Source organism: Pseudophryne corroboree, chromosome 1, assembly GCF_028390025.1.
Source record: "Pseudophryne corroboree isolate aPseCor3 chromosome 1, aPseCor3.hap2, whole genome shotgun sequence".
NCBI lineage: Eukaryota > Metazoa > Chordata > Amphibia > Anura > Myobatrachidae > Pseudophryne > Pseudophryne corroboree.
The window spans coordinates 727,355,025-727,374,159 of NC_086444.1; the positions used below are offsets into that span (position 1 = coordinate 727,355,025).

The window sequence follows — 19,135 nt, forward strand, 5'->3', positions numbered from 1 at the left end:
TTAAGAAACAATTTGTGTTACAAATGGATGCCTCTGGGACAAGATAAGGAGCAGTCTTATCCCAAGAGGTAGATGGAGAGGAGAAGCCCATCCTCTACCGTAGCCATAAATTATTGCCCAGGGAGCGCAGGTACTCAACTGTAGAGCAGGAGTGCTTTGCCATTAAATGGACAGTTGAGTCATTAAGGTATTATGTATTGGGACAAGAGTTTTGTTGGTCACAGACCATGCACCCTTACAGTGTATGCATACAAAGAGGTGAATGTTTGTGTGACCTGTTGGTTTTTGGCTTTGCAGCCATTTAAGTTTGAGGTGAGGCATCATTCAGGGAAACTGCACCTCAATGCCGATGCCCTTTCCAGGAGGTTTGTAGGTCCTGTTCCTCCAAGCAACCCTATGGTGAAGCTAGGGGAGGAGGAAGAAGGTGACCTCTGGATGATAGTAGAAGGCTGTGTACCTGGGCAGATGACACAGGTAGGGGTGGGCGAGACAGAAAGCTCGCCTGAAAATAGTATAGCTTCACCAGGGTGGTTGAAGCTAAGGGGAGCGGAGTGTGGCAGTGACAGCATTTTTCCATGTGAAAGTAATGTGGAGGAGCCAGACCAGGTTTTGGAAGCACTAGCAGATTCCCAGGTGTGTGATCAGCAGCACCTGGAATCAGTGCCAGATTAAGGACCACATGGGCCTGGGGCTGAAATTTCTGAAGGGCCTACTGTGTACCGTAGCAGAGGGTTGACCAGCAACAGTGGGGTTGTGACTAGGGGTAGAGCCCCTTATACACAATACGCCATGTAGAGCCCCTTTTATTCTCGTTATGCCAGGTAGAACCCCTTTCTTTTATTCACGTTATGCTAGGTGGAGCCCCTTTTATACACGTGTCGCCAGGTAGAGCCTGTTATACAAACTGCACCAGGTAGCGCCTTATACACATAGCAACAGGTAGCCCATTATACAAATTGCGCTAGCTAGCCGTCACTGACCATTCGGCGCCTGTGGTCCCCCGGCTCTATGTTCTTGTCATACTCCCGCGGTGGGGTGCAGGCAGCGTGAAGTGGCCAGGATGGGGGGCGGCCGGCCGGAGCAGGAAGCAATGAGGGGCACTGTGGTGCAGGCAGCGGACGGGTGCTAATGGCACTGGCAGGGGCCTCAGGCCACAGTGACCCGGGTGCCCGTCCTGCTAGCCCGCACCTAAAACCGCCACTGGCAGGATCCCCTGAGCTGGACGAGCAGCGACCCTCCCAACACTCCAACACTGCCCCTCCCAGTGCACATAGTGCAGCCGAATGCACATGGACTGAGCGTCCATAGACGTGCAGATCACGTCTATGGACGTCAATGTGAGCAACCCAGAGTCGCTGCATGCAACCAACCCCACCAACATGCCCATATCACCACACACACAGTCTGTTCCCCCCCCCCACTCCCTACACACGCCCAATCTGTTTACCCAGTCCCTACACACACACACACACACACACACACACACACACACAAAGCCTGTTCCCCAGTCCCTACACACACACACACACACACACACACACACACAGCCTGTTCCCCAGTCCCCACACACACACACACACACACACACACACACACACACAAAGCCTGTTCCCCAGTCCCTACACACACAGACACACACACACACACACACACACACACACAGCCTGTTCCCCAGTCCCTACACATACAAATACATACATACAAAAAGCCTGTTTCTCCCAGCTCTCCCTCCCCCTTCCACAGTTTCTCCCAGCTCTCCCCCCCCCCTTCCACACAGCATTTCCCCTCCAGTGTCACCATACACACACACTCAGCCACCCTGTTCACCCCATTCCCTACACACACCTCCTGCCTGGAAGGGCCAACACATATACCCTTTTCCCCACAGCCCTCTCACTTTCCCCCGTTTTCCCCAGTCACTGAGCTTGCTATGCCGACAGAGCAGGAGCAGACAGACCAACCAGGAAAAGTTGGGGGCGTGGCCTAATCACGGACCCGTGACCACGCCCTCTTGGGGGGTGGAGGGGGGGAACCCCTACCATTTAGCAAGCACCACTAGCCGGGACGGCAGAGGGGTCACAGGACTGTCACCTTGCGACCTGGCAGGCAAGTACACCGCTGGCTGCTGCTGTTGTACCCAGTGGAGGGGAGGCACGGCGCCTGTGTGAGATCATGGCGCAGGGGAGAAGCAGAGAAATCTTTCGGCTCAGGGAGGACTTCTGAGGCTGTCTAGTGCTGCTGATGTGTTGTAATAGGAAAAACATTTTTTTCCTGTTACCAACAGCAGGGGATCCTGTGGGCCAATTTTAGTGGGGGGGGCCTGGAGCTGCAGCTCCATCCGCCCCATTGTTAATCCGGCCCTGCCTGGAATTTCCTGATATAAGGGTTTCCAGGGCAGAGTCACCTTGCTCTTGACGGTGGAATAGCTACCCAAGTGATATGATGGGTTGTGTGGGTTAGACTAGGGATCACTGGAGCCTATTAAGAGTCTGCTATGCTGAGAGTGCCTGTATGTTACTGCCTGTATACCGACTGCATATGGTTTTCACTTGCTATGTGGTGACCTTCTGTTCAAAATAAACAACAAAAGTGTTCATCTGAGTCCCTGTGTTTGTGATCTTTGTCACAATATATATATATATATATATATAAAAATAGAAAAAATTACTGCGCCACTTGTGTTCATCAACGTTAGATGTAAATAAAAACAATATTTATCTGACACTCCCTAGAATTTTAAAAAGGGCGTCTGCTTACCCCCTAACAGGGATGGCGGTTCCCTGTGTAAGAAAGTTACATGTGGTTGGGGGGAGGGGGTTTAGCGACCAATGGTGTCTATAAGAATCACAATTTAGGTGTATATTTTCAAAGTAAAATACAATTTATTAGTGTGTACAATTTAAAAATGACAAGAAACTTTTTCTAAAAAAACTTTTTCTAAAAAAAAAAAAAAAAATGACAATAAACTTTTTCTAAAAAATGGGATAAAAACTATACATACAGAACTATAAAATACCAGTTAAAAGTGAATAAATAGTAAAAAAGGATTCCTTAACTTGGTATGTAGTCACTGCCAGATAGCCCAACGCGTTTCGTCCTTAAGACTTCATCAAGGGGTGTTGGCAGACTGGGACCAGGCATCTATTTATACCCATACTAATATGGTATCAATTATGACATCATTTCCTGTTGGTACCACATGGTTTTTTGTGACAGACTAAGAATTCTTATTTTACACTAATAAGTGATATATTTTAATAGTACATAAGTTCCAGATGTTAGTTATTTGGTTTGGGAGCAAGTTTAGAGTCCAGAAAGCTGAATAAAACAGTTGTAAGGTGCGCCAGTGCATTTTCCGCCCCACTTCCGGTTTCACGGCGTCGCGTCACTTCCGCCCCACTTCCGGTAGCCGGACTGCGCATGCGCCGGCGGTTTCCAATGCTTACAGTGTCCAGAGGGCTAAGTTCTATATTCACAGTTCTCTTGGCGGCGGCCATCTTTGTGGAGACTTTTCCTTCAGTCTCTCCATGCGGCGGCCATCTGAGTGAAGGGCAGCACTGCAGACATTTATAGTACTTTTTGACGTGGAAATAGAAAATAAATAGAAAAAAGGGGAATTAGTGCATCTAAAACGATGTCAATACAGTACTTCATATTTAGAGCATTATATGATCAAAAAGGGGGATATCAATAATTTTTAAAAGGACACTTACATATTTATAAAAGAAGGAATAGCATAAATATAATAATAATAATATAATAAATATATTATATATAATAAATAATAAATATGTGTGCATATATAATAAATAATAAATATGTGTGCATATAAATAAGGTAATTTATGCATATTGCATATTACAACGTGCAGATTTAGGGTAGTGCATTAAATGTGTTTTAAGCATATTACTATGCTACGTGAGTTTTAAAAGTACAGATCTGGGCGGTGAGGGAAGGGATGGTATTCGGTGTGCATTGCTTTCGTGCTTTTTTTATCTAAAAAACTGACATGCTCATGTAGGCTTTTTTTAGTTAGTTTAATTACAGTACCTGATATTCCCAGGTGGTCTCCCTGTTCTGGTACTGATCAGGCCCGACACTGCTTCGCTTCCAAGATCGGACGAGATTGGGCGTGTCCAGTGTGGTTTGACTGTAAGAATCACTTACCTTACATGTGTCAGTGTTATTTATATAACTTTGCACGTTACAGCGGATTGTGGTGATGGTGGGTGGGTGGGCGGGGGGGGGGGGGGGTGGGGGGTGGGGGGGGGGAGGTAAGGGATGGGGGGGGGGGTAAGGTGGAGTGGGGGGGGGGGGGGGGGTTGGTGGTGGGGAGTGGGGGGAGGAGGGGTAGGGGGGGGGGTGGCTGATAGGTTAAATGAGATGTTAAAGATCCGACCGTGTGGTCCTGATGCCAGGATTAAGATTACAGGAACGGCGCAATTTCATAGTAGTCGTTGAAACCCTTTGGGTGAAGTGTCTGTAGTTGGAAGATCCAGTACATTTCTCTGCGTGATAGTCTGTTGGCCAAATCGCCACCTCTTTCTCCCAGTTTCACAAGTTCAATAGCTTTAAAAGTCAGTGCTTCTGGGTTTGAGTCATGTACTAAATTGAAATGTCTGGATACTGTATGCGTTTCTATTTTATTCTTAATGTTACGGACGTGTTCTTGGATTCTCATTTTGAGTGGTCTCTTAGTCTTTCCCACATATTGCTTTCCGCACCCACATTCTAAAAGGTAGATCACTGATTGGGTATTACAGTTTATAAAGTCTTTGATTTTGTAAGTTTCCCTTTTTTCAGTGTCCGTGAAAGTTTTTCTTACTGGATGTAAATACCGGCAGATGTTGCACCTGCCGCACTTATAAGATCCAGTGCATTTCGGCATTCTTAGATCTTCTTTAATATCCTTACGTAACATGCTGGGTGCTAGTGTATCTTTAAGATTTTTTGATTTTCTGAAGATGATCTCGGGGCGAGGAGGTAGAATTTCTTTGAGTACGGGATCCATTAATAAGATTCCCCAATGGTTCTTGAGTGAGTCTCTAATGGTTTTTTCATGACGATTATATGTGGTGATAAAGGAGACGGAGTCCTTTTTCGTTTCTTTGGTTTTATATTCTAGTAGTGTGGATCTCTCTAGAGCTTTTGCTTTAGTAGCTGCCTCTGTTATAATATTCACTGGGTACTCTTTATCCTCGAATCTTTGTTTGTATTTCTCGATTTGGGCTTCGCATTCTTCCTGGTTAGTGCAGTTTCTTTTTATCCTGTTAAATTGGGAGAAGGGGATATTATTTTTCCATTTCTTTAAATGATTGCTTCTGTAGTGTAGATAGCTGTTCGTGTCTACTTGCTTGATAAAGTTTTTTGTCTCGATTTTACTGCCCCTACCCATTAAAACCAGATCCAGAAATTCAATAGACTCTTGGTTGATCTTGGATGTAAAAACGAGATTCATATCATTGTTGCTCAGATGTTCCAGGAATTCATAAAATCTTTCTTCTGTTCCATCCCAGATGATTAAAATGTCATCTATATAGCGACGGTAAAAGATTAAATGTTCCTTAAAATCATGTTCGCCGTATATAAAATTCTTCTCCCAGCTGCCCATAAAAAGATTAGCGAAACTTGGTGCAAAAATTGTACCCATCGCGGTCCCACATCGTTGTAAATAAAAGTCTTCTAAAAATTTAAAATAATTGTGTTGAAGGATAAAAAACATGACATCACAGATAAAATCTTTATGGGAGGTTGTTAGTGTTGTATCATTCTCCAAGAAATCTCTGCATGCGGTTACACCTTTTTGGTGATCTATGCAGGTGTACAATGACTGAACATCTATTGTTGCCCACTTGAAGGTGTCCTTCCACACAAAATCTTTTAGGGAGTTCAATACGGAAGTGGTGTCCTTTAAAAATGATGGTAAATCTTTTACGAGGGGTTTTAGAAAGACATCTACATATTCTGACAAATTGGATGTAAGAGAGTCGATACCCGCCACAATGGGTCTTCCGGGCGGGTTTTCCAGATTTTTGTGGATCTTTGGCAGGAAATAAAAAATAGGGGTAATGGGGTCTGATTTGAACAAAAATTGGAATTCTTCCTTCGTAAGAATGTCCGTACGTAGACCACGCACTAGTAATGTTCTCAGTTCTTCAATGAAAGCATTTTTAGGGTCATTAGATAATTTTATGTAGGAAGCGTTGTCTCCCAATAGTCTCTCTGCTTCTGTGATATACTTATCACGGTCCATTATGACCAGACCCCCCCCTTTGTCAGCCTGTTTTAAAACAATTTCCTTGTTTTTTTGTAGCTTTTTTAGTGCTTCTTTTTCTCTATTCGTGATGTTCTTCTCCTTTATTTTCTCTAGATCGGTGTCACATAGGTCCTTTTTCACCATTTCATAAAAAATATCGATGTTACTCCCTTTTGATTCTAATGGATAAAACTTAGAAGTGGGTTTTAAACCTGATTTTGATTGGGTTTCGTAGTTACTAATAATAGCATTATCTTTCTTTAAAAAGTGTCTCTTCAGTGTGAGTTTTCTGATGAACTTGTTTAAGTCGATGAAGGTCTCAAATTTATTGAGACCTCCTGTGGGTGCGAATGTGAGACCTTTGTTGAGCAATGAGACTTCCGGTTTTGATAGTGCATGTTTTGAAAGGTTAAATATTCCTTTTTCCTTTGTATCCGTCATTATGGTGCTCTTTTCTTGTTCTCTCTTCCTCCTACTGCCCCGTTTTCCTCTTCTTCTGTATATCTTCTTTTTAGTGGTGATGCCAGGCGAACGTCCTCTTTCAGGGAGTTTCCTGTGGTTTCTTTTGGTCTTGTTCCTGTTCTCTGGGCTAAAAAAGCCTGGTCACTATTAGAGTTGAAACGTTGTAATGTTGTGAATCTGTTCTGTAACCTTACAGTTGGTGATGGTGATATTCCTTCTTGATTCCGTGATGGTCTTCTTTTTATTGGAACGGTTTTCCAATACTGTCTGTCTGTTCTGTTTATTTGCTGATTCATGGTTCCAAACCTACTCCAATTCTTTATTTTTCCTTGTTCGTAGTCTGTTTTGTCCCTTATAAATTTCTTTTCTTTATTCTTGGTGACTTCTCCTTCGATATGCTCCATTTTTTTATGAAGAACTTTTTCATTAATTTTATAGTCCTCTTTATCTTTAAAAGGTTCCAGTTCAGTTTCTTTATGTTGGATACTCTTTTCTAATTCTGAGAGGGAGTTCTTCTTTTCCTCGATCAAGAGTTTCATGAGTTCAATGGAGCAATTATGTAATGTTTTATCCCATTTTTCCAAAAAAGCAGCGTCAAGATTACCGAATGTGGGTTGTTTAAGGAGTCTAAGTCCCCTAGGAATTCTATTAACTGATATGTAATGTTCCAAACCCTTGATATCCCACCACGTTTTCACTTCCTTGGTGAGGAGTCTTTCTATGCCCCAAAATAAATCATCTAAATCACATGGTGGTGAGGGTTCATTTATGTGTTGTTTTTCATTAAATATTTTTTGGCACCAATTTTGTCTTTTGGTTGCTCTATCTGAATTCCTCCACATTTTTCTAAAAACGTTGTGATACACCAGGCAGCAGTAAAAAGTACTTGCCCAAAATTTTAAAAATAGAAAAAATTACTGCGCCACTTGTGTTCATCAACGTTAGATGTAAATAAAAACAATATTTATCTGACACTCCCTAGAATTTTAAAAAAGGGCGTCTGCTTACCCCCTAACAGGGATGGCGGTTCCCTGTGTAAGAAAGTTACATGTGGTTGGGGGGAGGGGGTTTAGCGACCAATGGTGTCTATAAGAATCACAATTTAGGTGTATATTTTCAAAGTAAAATACAATTTATTAGTGTGTACAATTTAAAAATGACAAGAAACTTTTTCTAAAAAAACTTTTTCTAAAAAAAAAAAAAAAAATGACAATAAACTTTTTCTAAAAAATGGGATAAAAACTATACATACAGAACTATAAAATACCAGTTAAAAGTGAATAAATAGTAAAAAAGGATTTCTTAACTTGGTATGTAGTCACTGCCAGATAGCCCAACGCGTTTCGTCCTTAAGACTTCATCAAGGGGTGTTGGCAGACTGGGACCAGGCATCTATTTATACCCATACTAATATGGTATCAATTATGACATCATTTCCTGTTGGTACCACATGGTTTTTTGTGACAGACTAAGAATTCTTATTTTACACTAATAAGTGATATATTTTAATAGTACATAAGTTCCAGATGTTAGTTATTTGGTTTGGGAGCAAGTTTAGAGTCCAGAAAGCTGAATAAAACAGTTGTAAGTGCGGCAGGTGCAACATCTGCCGGTATTTACATCCAGTAAGAAAAACTTTCACGGACACTGAAAAAAGGGAAACTTACAAAATCAAAGACTTTATAAACTGTAATACCCAATCAGTGATCTACCTTTTAGAATGTGGGTGCGGAAAGCAATATGTGGGAAAGACTAAGAGACCACTCAAAATGAGAATCCAAGAACACGTCCGTAACATTAAGAATAAAATAGAAACGCATACAGTATCCAGACATTTCAATTTAGTACATGACTCAAACCCAGAAGCACTGACTTTTAAAGCTATTGAACTTGTGAAACTGGGAGAAAGAGGTGGCGATTTGGCCAACAGACTATCACGCAGAGAAATGTACTGGATCTTCCAACTACAGACACTTCATCCAAAGGGTTTCAACGACTACTATGAAATTGCGCCGTTCCTGTAAACAGGAAATGATGTCATAATTGATACCATATTAGTATGGGTATAAATAGATGCCTGGTCCCAGTCTGCCAACACCCCTTGATGAAGTCTTAAGGACGAAACGCGTTGGGCTATCTGGCAGTGACTACATACCAAGTTAAGGAATCCTTTTTTACTATTTATTCACTTTTAACTGGTATTTTATAGTTCTGTATGTATAGTTTTTATCCCATTTTTTAGAAAAAGTTTCTTGTCATTTTTTTTTTTTTTTTTTTTTTAGAAAAAGTTTTTTTAGAAAAAGTTTCTTGTCATTTTTAAATTGTACACACTAATAAATTGTATTTTACTTTGAAAATATACACCTAAATTGTGATTCTTATAGACACCATTGGTCGCTAAACCCCCTCCCCCCAACCACATGTAACTTTCTTACACAGGGAACCGCCATCCCTGTTAGGGGGTAAGCAGACGCCCTTTTTTAAAATTCTAGGGAGTGTCAGATAAATATTGTTTTTATTTACATCTAACGTTGATGAACACAAGTGGCGCAGTAATTTTTTCTATTTTTAAAATTTTGGGCAAGTACTTTTTACTGCTGCCTGGTGTATCACAACGTTTTTAGAAAAATGTGGAGGAATTCAGATAGAGCAACCAAAAGACAAAATTGGTGCCAAAAAATATTTAATGAAAAACAACACATAAATGAACCCTCACCACCATGTGATTTAGATGAATTATTTTGGGGCATAGAAAGACTCCTCACCAAGGAAGTGAAAACGTGGTGGGATATCAAGGGTTTGGAACATTACATATCAGTTAATAGAATTCCTAGGGGACTTAGACTCCTTAAACAACCCACATTCGGTAATCTTGACGCTGCTTTTTTGGAAATATGGGATAAAACATTACATAATTGCTCCATTGAACTCATGAAACTCTTGATCGAGGAAAAGAAGAACTCCCTCTCAGAATTAGAAAAGAGTATCCAACATAAAGAAACTGAACTGGAACCTTTTAAAGATAAAGAGGACTATAAAATTAATGAAAAAGTTCTTCATAAAAAAATGGAGCATATCGAAGGAGAAGTCACCAAGAATAAAGAAAAGAAATTTATAAGGGACAAAACAGACTACGAACAAGGAAAAATAAAGAATTGGAGTAGGTTTGGAACCATGAATCAGCAAATAAACAGAACAGACAGACAGTATTGGAAAACCGTTCCAATAAAAAGAAGACCATCACGGAATCAAGAAGGAATATCACCATCACCAACTGTAAGGTTACAGAACAGATTCACAACATTACAACGTTTCAACTCTAATAGTGACCAGGCTTTTTTAGCCCAGAGAACAGGAACAAGACCAAAAGAAACCACAGGAAACTCCCTGAAAGAGGACGTTCGCCTGGCATCACCACTAAAAAGAAGATATACAGAAGAAGAGGAAAATGGGGCAGTAGGAGGAAGAGAGAACAAGAAAAGAGCACCATAATGACGGATACAAAGGAAAAAGGAATATTTAACCTTTCAAAACATGCACTATCAAAACCGGAAGTCTCATTGCTCAACAAAGGTCTCACATTCGCACCCACAGGAGGTCTCAATAAATTTGAGACCTTCATCGACTTAAACAAGTTCATCAGAAAACTCACACTGAAGAGACACTTTTTAAAGAAAGATAATGCTATTATTAGTAACTACGAAACCCAATCAAAATCAGGTTTAAAACCCACTTCTAAGTTTTATCCATTAGAATCAAAAGGGAGTAACATCGATATTTTTTATGAAATGGTGAAAAAGGACCTATGTGACACCGATCTAGAGAAAATAAAGGAGAAGAACATCACGAATAGAGAAAAAGAAGCACTAAAAAAGCTACAAAAAAACAAGGAAATCGTTTTAAAACAGGCTGACAAAGGGGGGGGTCTGGTCATAATGGACCGTGATAAGTATATCACAGAAGCAGAGAGACTATTGGGAGACAACGCTTCCTACATAAAATTATCTAATGACCCTAAAAATGCTTTCATTGAAGAACTGAGAACATTACTAGTGCGTGGTCTACGTACGGACATTCTTACGAAGGAAGAATTCCAATTTTTGTTCAAATCAGACCCCATTACCCCTATTTTTTATTTCCTGCCAAAGATCCACAAAAATCTGGAAAACCCGCCCGGAAGACCCATTGTGGCGGGTATCGACTCTCTTACATCCAATTTGTCAGAATATGTAGATGTCTTTCTAAAACACCTCGTAAAAGATTTACCATCATTTTTAAAGGACACCACTTCCGTATTGAACTCCCTAAAAGATTTTGTGTGGAAGGACACCTTCAAGTGGGCAACAATAGATGTTCAGTCATTGTACACCTGCATAGATCACCAAAAAGGTGTAACCGCATGCAGAGATTTCTTGGAGAATGATACAACACTAACAACCTCCCATAAAGATTTTATCTGTGATGTCATGTTTTTTATCCTTCAACACAATTATTTTAAATTTTTAGAAGACTTTTATTTACAACGATGTGGGACCGCGATGGGTACAATTTTTGCACCAAGTTTCGCTAATCTTTTTATGGGCAGCTGGGAGAAGAATTTTATATACGGCGAACATGATTTTAAGGAACATTTAATCTTTTACCGTCGCTATATAGATGACATTTTAATCATCTGGGATGGAACAGAAGAAAGATTTTATGAATTCCTGGAACATCTGAGCAACAATGATATGAATCTCGTTTTTACATCCAAGATCAACCAAGAGTCTATTGAATTTCTGGATCTGGTTTTAATGGGTAGGGGCAGTAAAATCGAGACAAAAAACTTTATCAAGCAAGTAGACACGAACAGCTATCTACACTACAGAAGCAATCATTTAAAGAAATGGAAAAATAATATCCCCTTCTCCCAATTTAACAGGATAAAAAGAAACTGCACTAACCAGGAAGAATGCGAAGCCCAAATCGAGAAATACAAACAAAGATTCGAGGATAAAGAGTACCCAGTGAATATTATAACAGAGGCAGCTACTAAAGCAAAAGCTCTAGAGAGATCCACACTACTAGAATATAAAACCAAAGAAACGAAAAAGGACTCCGTCTCCTTTATCACCACATATAATCGTCATGAAAAAACCATTAGAGACTCACTCAAGAACCATTGGGGAATCTTATTAATGGATCCCGTACTCAAAGAAATTCTACCTCCTCGCCCCGAGATCATCTTCAGAAAATCAAAAAATCTTAAAGATACACTAGCACCCAGCATGTTACGTAAGGATATTAAAGAAGATCTAAGAATGCCGAAATGCACTGGATCTTATAAGTGCGGCAGGTGCAACATCTGCCGGTATTTACATCCAGTAAGAAAAACTTTCACGGACACTGAAAAAAGGGAAACTTACAAAATCAAAGACTTTATAAACTGTAATACCCAATCAGTGATCTACCTTTTAGAATGTGGGTGCGGAAAGCAATATGTGGGAAAGACTAAGAGACCACTCAAAATGAGAATCCAAGAACACGTCCGTAACATTAAGAATAAAATAGAAACGCATACAGTATCCAGACATTTCAATTTAGTACATGACTCAAACCCAGAAGCACTGACTTTTAAAGCTATTGAACTTGTGAAACTGGGAGAAAGAGGTGGCGATTTGGCCAACAGACTATCACGCAGAGAAATGTACTGGATCTTCCAACTACAGACACTTCATCCAAAGGGTTTCAACGACTACTATGAAATTGCGCCGTTCCTGTAATCTTAATCCTGGCATCAGGACCACACGGTCGGATCTTTAACATCTCATTTAACCTATCAGCCACCCCCCCCCCCTACCCCTCCTCCCCCCACTCCCCACCACCAACCCCCCCCCCCACTCCACCTTACCCCCCCCCCCATCCCTTACCTCCCCCCCCCCCACCGCCCACCCACCCACCATCACCACAATCCGCTGTAACGTGCAAAGTTATATAAATAACACTGACACATGTAAGGTAAGTGATTCTTACAGTCAAACCACACTGGACACGCCCAATCTCGTCCGATCTTGGAAGCGAAGCAGTGTCGGGCCTGATCAGTACCAGAACAGGGAGACCACCTGGGAATATCAGGTACTGTAATTAAACTAACTAAAAAAAGCCTACATGAGCATGTCAGTTTTTTAGATAAAAAAAGCACGAAAGCAATGCACACCGAATACCATCCCTTCCCTCACCGCCCAGATCTGTACTTTTAAAACTCACGTAGCATAGTAATATGCTTAAAACACATTTAATGCACTACCCTAAATCTGCACGTTGTAATATGCAATATGCATAAATTACCTTATTTATATGCACACATATTTATTATTTATTATATATGCACACATATTTATTATTTATTATATATAATATATTTATTATATTATTATTATTATATTTATGCTATTCCTTCTTTTATAAATATGTAAGTGTCCTTTTAAAAATTATTGATATCCCCCTTTTTGATCATATAATGCTCTAAATATGAAGTACTGTATTGACATCGTTTTAGATGCACTAATTCCCCTTTTTTCTATTTATTTTCTATTTCCACGTCAAAAAGTACTATAAATGTCTGCAGTGCTGCCCTTCACTAAGATGGCCGCCGCATGGAGAGACTGAAGGAAAAGTCTCCACAAAGATGGCCGCCGCCAAGAGAACTGTGAATATAGAACTTAGCCCTCTGGACACTGTAAGCATTGGAAACCGCCGGCGCATGCGCAGTCCGGCTACCGGAAGTGGGGCGGAAGTGACGCGACGCCGTGAAACCGGAAGTGGGGCGGAAAATGCACTGGCGCACCTTACAACTGTTTTATTCAGCTTTCTGGACTCTAAACTTGCTCCCAAACCAAATAACTAACATCTGGAACTTATGTACTATTAAAATATATCACTTATTAGTGTAAAATAAGAATTCTTAGTCTGTCACAAAAAACCATGTGGTACCAACAGGAAATGATGTCATAATTGATACCATATTAGTATGGGTATAAATAGATGCCTGGTCCCAGTCTGCCAACACCCCTTGATGAAGTCTTAAGGACGAAACGCGTTGGGCTATCTGGCAGTGACTACATACCAAGTTAAGGAATCCTTTTTTACTATTTATTCACTTTTAACTGGTATTTTATAGTTCTGTATGTATAGTTTTTATCCCATTTTTTAGAAAAAGTTTATTGTCATTTTTTTTTTTTTTTTTTTTAGAAAAAGTTTTTTTAGAAAAAGTTTCTTGTCATTTTTAAATTGTACACACTAATAAATTGTATTTTACTTTGAAAATATACACCTAAATTGTGATTCTTATAGACACCATTGGTCGCTAAACCCCCTCCCCCCAACCACATATATATATATATATATATATATATATTACACAGAGCAGGGCACACTCCAGGGTAGTAGATACAGATGAAGTCACCCTCATCCTTGCTGTTTCTCTGGCTAAATGGAGGATAATTCATGCCTAAGCTATAGCTCAGGTTGTTCAATTGAGGCATGACTACATACGCAGCATGCAATACACATCTTCACCACTGGCTAATGCGCCACTAATCCAGTACTGTAGAGTGAATAGCGGCAGACTGATCTACAAGCTCGGGCAAATGGTCAGTGATGACTGTAATGTTACTTTATACCATGCACACAGAAAAATGGTCAGATGGAGAGAGTCGATAAAAAAAAAAAGCCAATAAATCAATCAATAAAATTAGTGTATACAGACGCAAGCGAATATGTTAAATCAATGGCCCATTGATGTTATGTAAGCATCCAAGTCCGTTGACTAATCAATAAATAAAAATAGCGTGTACAGATGCAAAAATGAGCGTGTTAAAGCAATGGTCCATTGACATTAGGCATACAGTGCTGTAAGGGAGCGTCCAAGTTGCGTAGTCAATACAGCAAAACCCATGGGAAGGGATCACTGCTTACATTTACACATGAGCTTGTGTTTCTATCACCAGGCGTCGTGGGCAAGCCCATGCTCAGAGTCCCAGCTTCGATTCCCAAAGTGTGAATGCCTTTGTGTTTTTTTTCTTCTTGACACTTCATTCATTTTTTTTTAATAACATTCATATATTTAAGAACCTTACATTCAATAGAATTACACACACAGGAAAAGACCTGTTTCCATAACCAACTGTCGGGGCATTTGACAAGCAAAACCGTAACACAGTACTGTACTGTTTAATGTATATTCACTCTGGCCCTCTCTAGTCCTTTTCCCCAACCAAAGTGACAGTAGTATCAGCCCTTCATTTACATAGTGTGTTGGTAATTTATTGATGGTAAACTGACAGGGTGGCCATTTGGGAGCACACTGCGCACTATGCTCTCACACCACAAGTGCACTGTGTGCAAGGCACACTCAGCACACACCTAGTTACGGCACTGATAAAGATAACACTTATGAATGTACCCTTTAGAGCAGAGTACGTTACAAGCTGTTTGTGCTACTTAGTACTCAAATAGAAAATACTGTACAGAGACACTAAGCACAGTGTTTTGGAATCCAGGAACATAGGGAAGAGCTTTTATCTCTCCCCATTATACTTATAAAGATAACACTTGCCAGAGTACGTTACAAGCTGTTCGTGCTACTTAGTACTCAAAAAGAAAACACTGTACAGAGACACTAAGCAGTATTTTGGCATCCAGGAACTTAGGGAGGAGCTTTTATCTCTCCACATTATACTTATAAAGATAAAACTTGCCTCTGTAGCCTTTAGAGCAGATTATGTTACAAGCTGTTCATGCTACTTAGTTCTCAAATAGAAAATACTGTACAGATACGCTAAGCACTGTGTTTTGGCATCCAGGAACTTATGGAGGACCTTTTAATTGTCCCCATTATACTTATAAAGTTACCACTTGCCGCTGTAGCCTTTATAGCAGAGTACCTTATAAGATGTTCATGCTGGGGAGAGATTAAAGCTCCTCCCTAAGATCCTGGATGGCAAAACACTGTGCTTAGTGTATCTGTACAGTATTTTCTATTTGAGAACTAAGTAGCATGAACAGCTTGTAACATACTCTGCTCTAAAGGCTACAGAGGCAAGTTTTATCTTTATAAGTATAATGGGGAGAGATAAAAGCTCCTCCCTAAGTTCCTGGATGCCAAAACACTGTGTTTAGCATATCTGTACAGTATTTTCTATTTGAGTACTAAGTAGCATGAACAGTTTGTAATGTACTCTGCTCTAAAGGCTACAGAAACAAGTATTATCTTTATAAGTATAATGGGGAGAGAGAAAAGCTGCTCCCTAAGTTCCTGGATGTCAAAACACTGTGCTTAGCATCTCTGTACAGTATTTTCTATTTGAGTACTAAGTAGCATGGACAGCTTGTAATGTACTCTGCTCTAAAGGCAACAGCAGCAAGTGTTATCTTTATGAGTATAATGGGGATAAAAGCTCCTCCCTAAGTTCCTGGATGCCAAAACACTGTGCTTAGCATCTCTGTATAGTATTTTCTATCTAGCCAGAAACCCCGCACCCCGTGCAAGCAAGTCGTACAATTGGAGGGAACCCGACACACTGTTGCTTGTTGTGTAACTTTGCGGTGTTACATAAACTAGTGGCCAGTCTTCCCTGAAAACCAAGATTCTCCTCTTTCGTATGGTATTTGTTTTGAGTCTCTGGAACACCCAGAACCAGAGATATCTGGACACAAAATGGACCCATTTTCCCATAGACTATAATGAGCCCATTAATTCAGACCCACCAGAGCAGGTATGTGCGATGTGTGCCTTGCACAAAGCGCAGGATGACCTGGGGCACACCCAGCAGCTGTCTATAATAGACAGCGCCGGTGGATGTGTGTCAGCTCCACCTCCCACCTCCCCAAGTCGGAGCTCAAAGTTCTGCTGCAGGAGGCCCGAACCCCGCCCGAAGCCCCCCTCTCCCACCACTGCTGCCTCCCCCTCATGGACTGAGCTGCGGCGTGCTTCTGCAAGCATTATTGCCTCCCTCCTCTGGTACCTTACAACTGTCTCCCGCACCTCTCGCGTGCATGAGACAGCCGGGTGCTGTCAAGGGCGGATTTGCCGCTAGGCAACCCAGGCATGCGCTTAGGGCCCCATGAGTTTCAGGGAGCCCGGCCGCTGCCACAGATTGCATAGCAGCTGCAGAGTTGTTGTTTTTTTTTTCCCATGCAACTCTGAGTCTGAGCCGGCCCTGCCCCAGCAAGCTATCAATGTGCTATCAGTGCACGACGATAAGACACCTGCCTCTGGGACCCGCACCAGCTCACGCCAACAGGTCAGCCCCTTCCTCCTCTACTTCATGTGACCGATGACGACGAGCACCACAGCGGCAACACAGAGACCAGGAGAGACCAGAGAGGAGAGGTCACCGTGCACCGCGGCCGAATGGAGGGAGAAGAGTGTGACTCGCTGGCACTGGCAGAAGCTGCTCAGTGAGTATTGCGGCTGCGGCCGTGCTGTCTTTAAAGTTTTTGTGGCGGGGGGGCACGGAGGGGCTCTGGGGGAAGCTAAGCGGGCGATAATCGATCCTCAGTTCCTCAACCTTCCTGGTTAATGGGGGCCAGGGGTGTGCCTGCCAGGGGCAGTGTGCGTAATGTGTAAAAAGGGGACGCTGTCTGCCGTAATGTGTAAAAAGGGGGACGCTGTCTGCCGTAATGTGTAATAAGGGGACGCTGTCTGCTGTAATGTGTAATAAGGGAACGCTGTCTGCCGTAATGTGTAAAAAGGGGGACTGTCTGTCGTAATGTGTAAAAAGGAGGCGCTGTCTGCCGTAATCTGTAAAAAGGGCACGCTGTCTGCCGTAATCTGTAAAAAGGGGACGCTGTCTACCGTAATGTGAAAAAAGGAGGCCCTATCTGCCGTACTGTGTAAAAAGGGGACGCTGTCTGCCATAATGTGTAAAAAGGGGGCACTGTCTGCCGAAATGTGTAAAAAGGGGACGCTGTTTGCCATAATGTGTAAAAAGGGGGATGCTGTCGGCCGTAATGTGTAAAAAGGGGGATGCTGCCTGCCGTAATGTGTAAAAAGGGGACGCTGTCTGCCGTAATGTGTAAAAAGGGGGACTGGCTGCCGTAATGTGTTAAAAGGGGATGCTGTCTGCCGTAATGTGTAAAAAGGGGGACTGGCTGCCTTAATGTGTAAAAGGGGCTCTACCTGGTGTAGTGGCGCTACTGTGCAGCGTAATTTGAATAATGGAGACTACTGTGCACCGTAGTATGAATTGGTATTATTTTGTGGCCATGCCCCTTCCCCATGAAGCCATGCCCCTATATAAGTTTTTGCACGCCTACAGCGCGCACTGCCCCTATCTTGCATAGGGGAGGGCAATACATTTTCTTGCATACAGCGCTAAAATGCCTAGTTACGGCACTGAGACCCACCATGGGTTCTGATGCTTGCCGTTGGCCATGTGGGGATAACAGAAACTTAGGGTTGGTATCCTCTGGTAGCTAATCATTTCACCTTCTGTACCAACCCAGATCTGAACTGATTAGACTCCCAGAACGGCTGATATTATGCTTTAAGCCCATTTGAACTTAATTTAATAGCTCACATAAGCCTAACGTCAATGGACCATTGCTGTAACCCATTCGTTTGCGTATGTATACACTATGTTTATTGATTTGTCTACGGGATCTCAATGCTGCAGTATACATTTAAATAGCGTAATAATATGTGCATACAGCATTGCTCATACAGTGTATAGTAAAGTAGTTCTTGGACTATAGTGTACTGTATTTCAATGGAGACCACACGCATGTGCAATGGTGATTTTAAAGAGCGACATCTGGTGGATGATTGCAGGTATTACACTCACCAGTAACGCAAAATGCCATGATAAGCTCTGTGAGCCTCCCTACAACTAGGCATGCCACCTGGCGCCCAGGCATGCTGCGACTCCATGATCGGGACTAACACCATAGACAGCATAGATGAGCGAGGCTGCATCTCTAAGTAGTAAAATATAAAGTTTATTATCTGCTTCGGGATACACTGGGGGCCCCACAGGGAATAACATCGGGGGTGTAGAGTAGGATCTTGATCCGAGGCACCAACAGGCTAAAAGCTTTGACTGTTCTCAAGATGCTCTGTGCACAGGAGCTCAGTTTGTAGGATGGTGCCCTACAGGCAGGAAATTATCAGGCGCCCTGCTCCAGCAGCCCTGAAAAGAGCTTTTTTAAAAGAAGATAGAAGACTTCAAGGGCTGCATCAGAGGCACTCTTAGTGATAGATGTCATTCTGACATCTGCTGCTGCAGCTCCATCACCTCCCCCGGCGGTGCTGTATACTCCCGCTACCCTGGTTGCCTGGTACTTACAGTGGAGGCTCCGGTTCTTCACCTAGGGCACACACACTTGCCGCAGCTCTCCGGGATTGCGTGTCCACATCAGTGGAGGAGGTAAGAGGGT

The 19,135-nt window shown here is 42.0% G+C and overlaps 1 protein-coding gene and 2 pseudogenes across 1 annotated transcript in view; 2 read left to right on the forward strand and 1 right to left on the reverse strand.

Annotated features, from left to right (window-relative positions):
• LOC135046821 (phospholipid-transporting ATPase IK-like) overlaps positions 1–19,135 on the forward strand; it is a 1,701,102-nt gene that overhangs the window by 1,204,400 nt on the left and 477,567 nt on the right. The gene's annotated exons all lie outside the window — the stretch shown is intronic.
• On the reverse strand, positions 4,039–4,158 carry LOC134933542 (5S ribosomal RNA; annotated as a pseudogene).
• Positions 12,725–12,844, forward strand: LOC134933544 (5S ribosomal RNA; annotated as a pseudogene).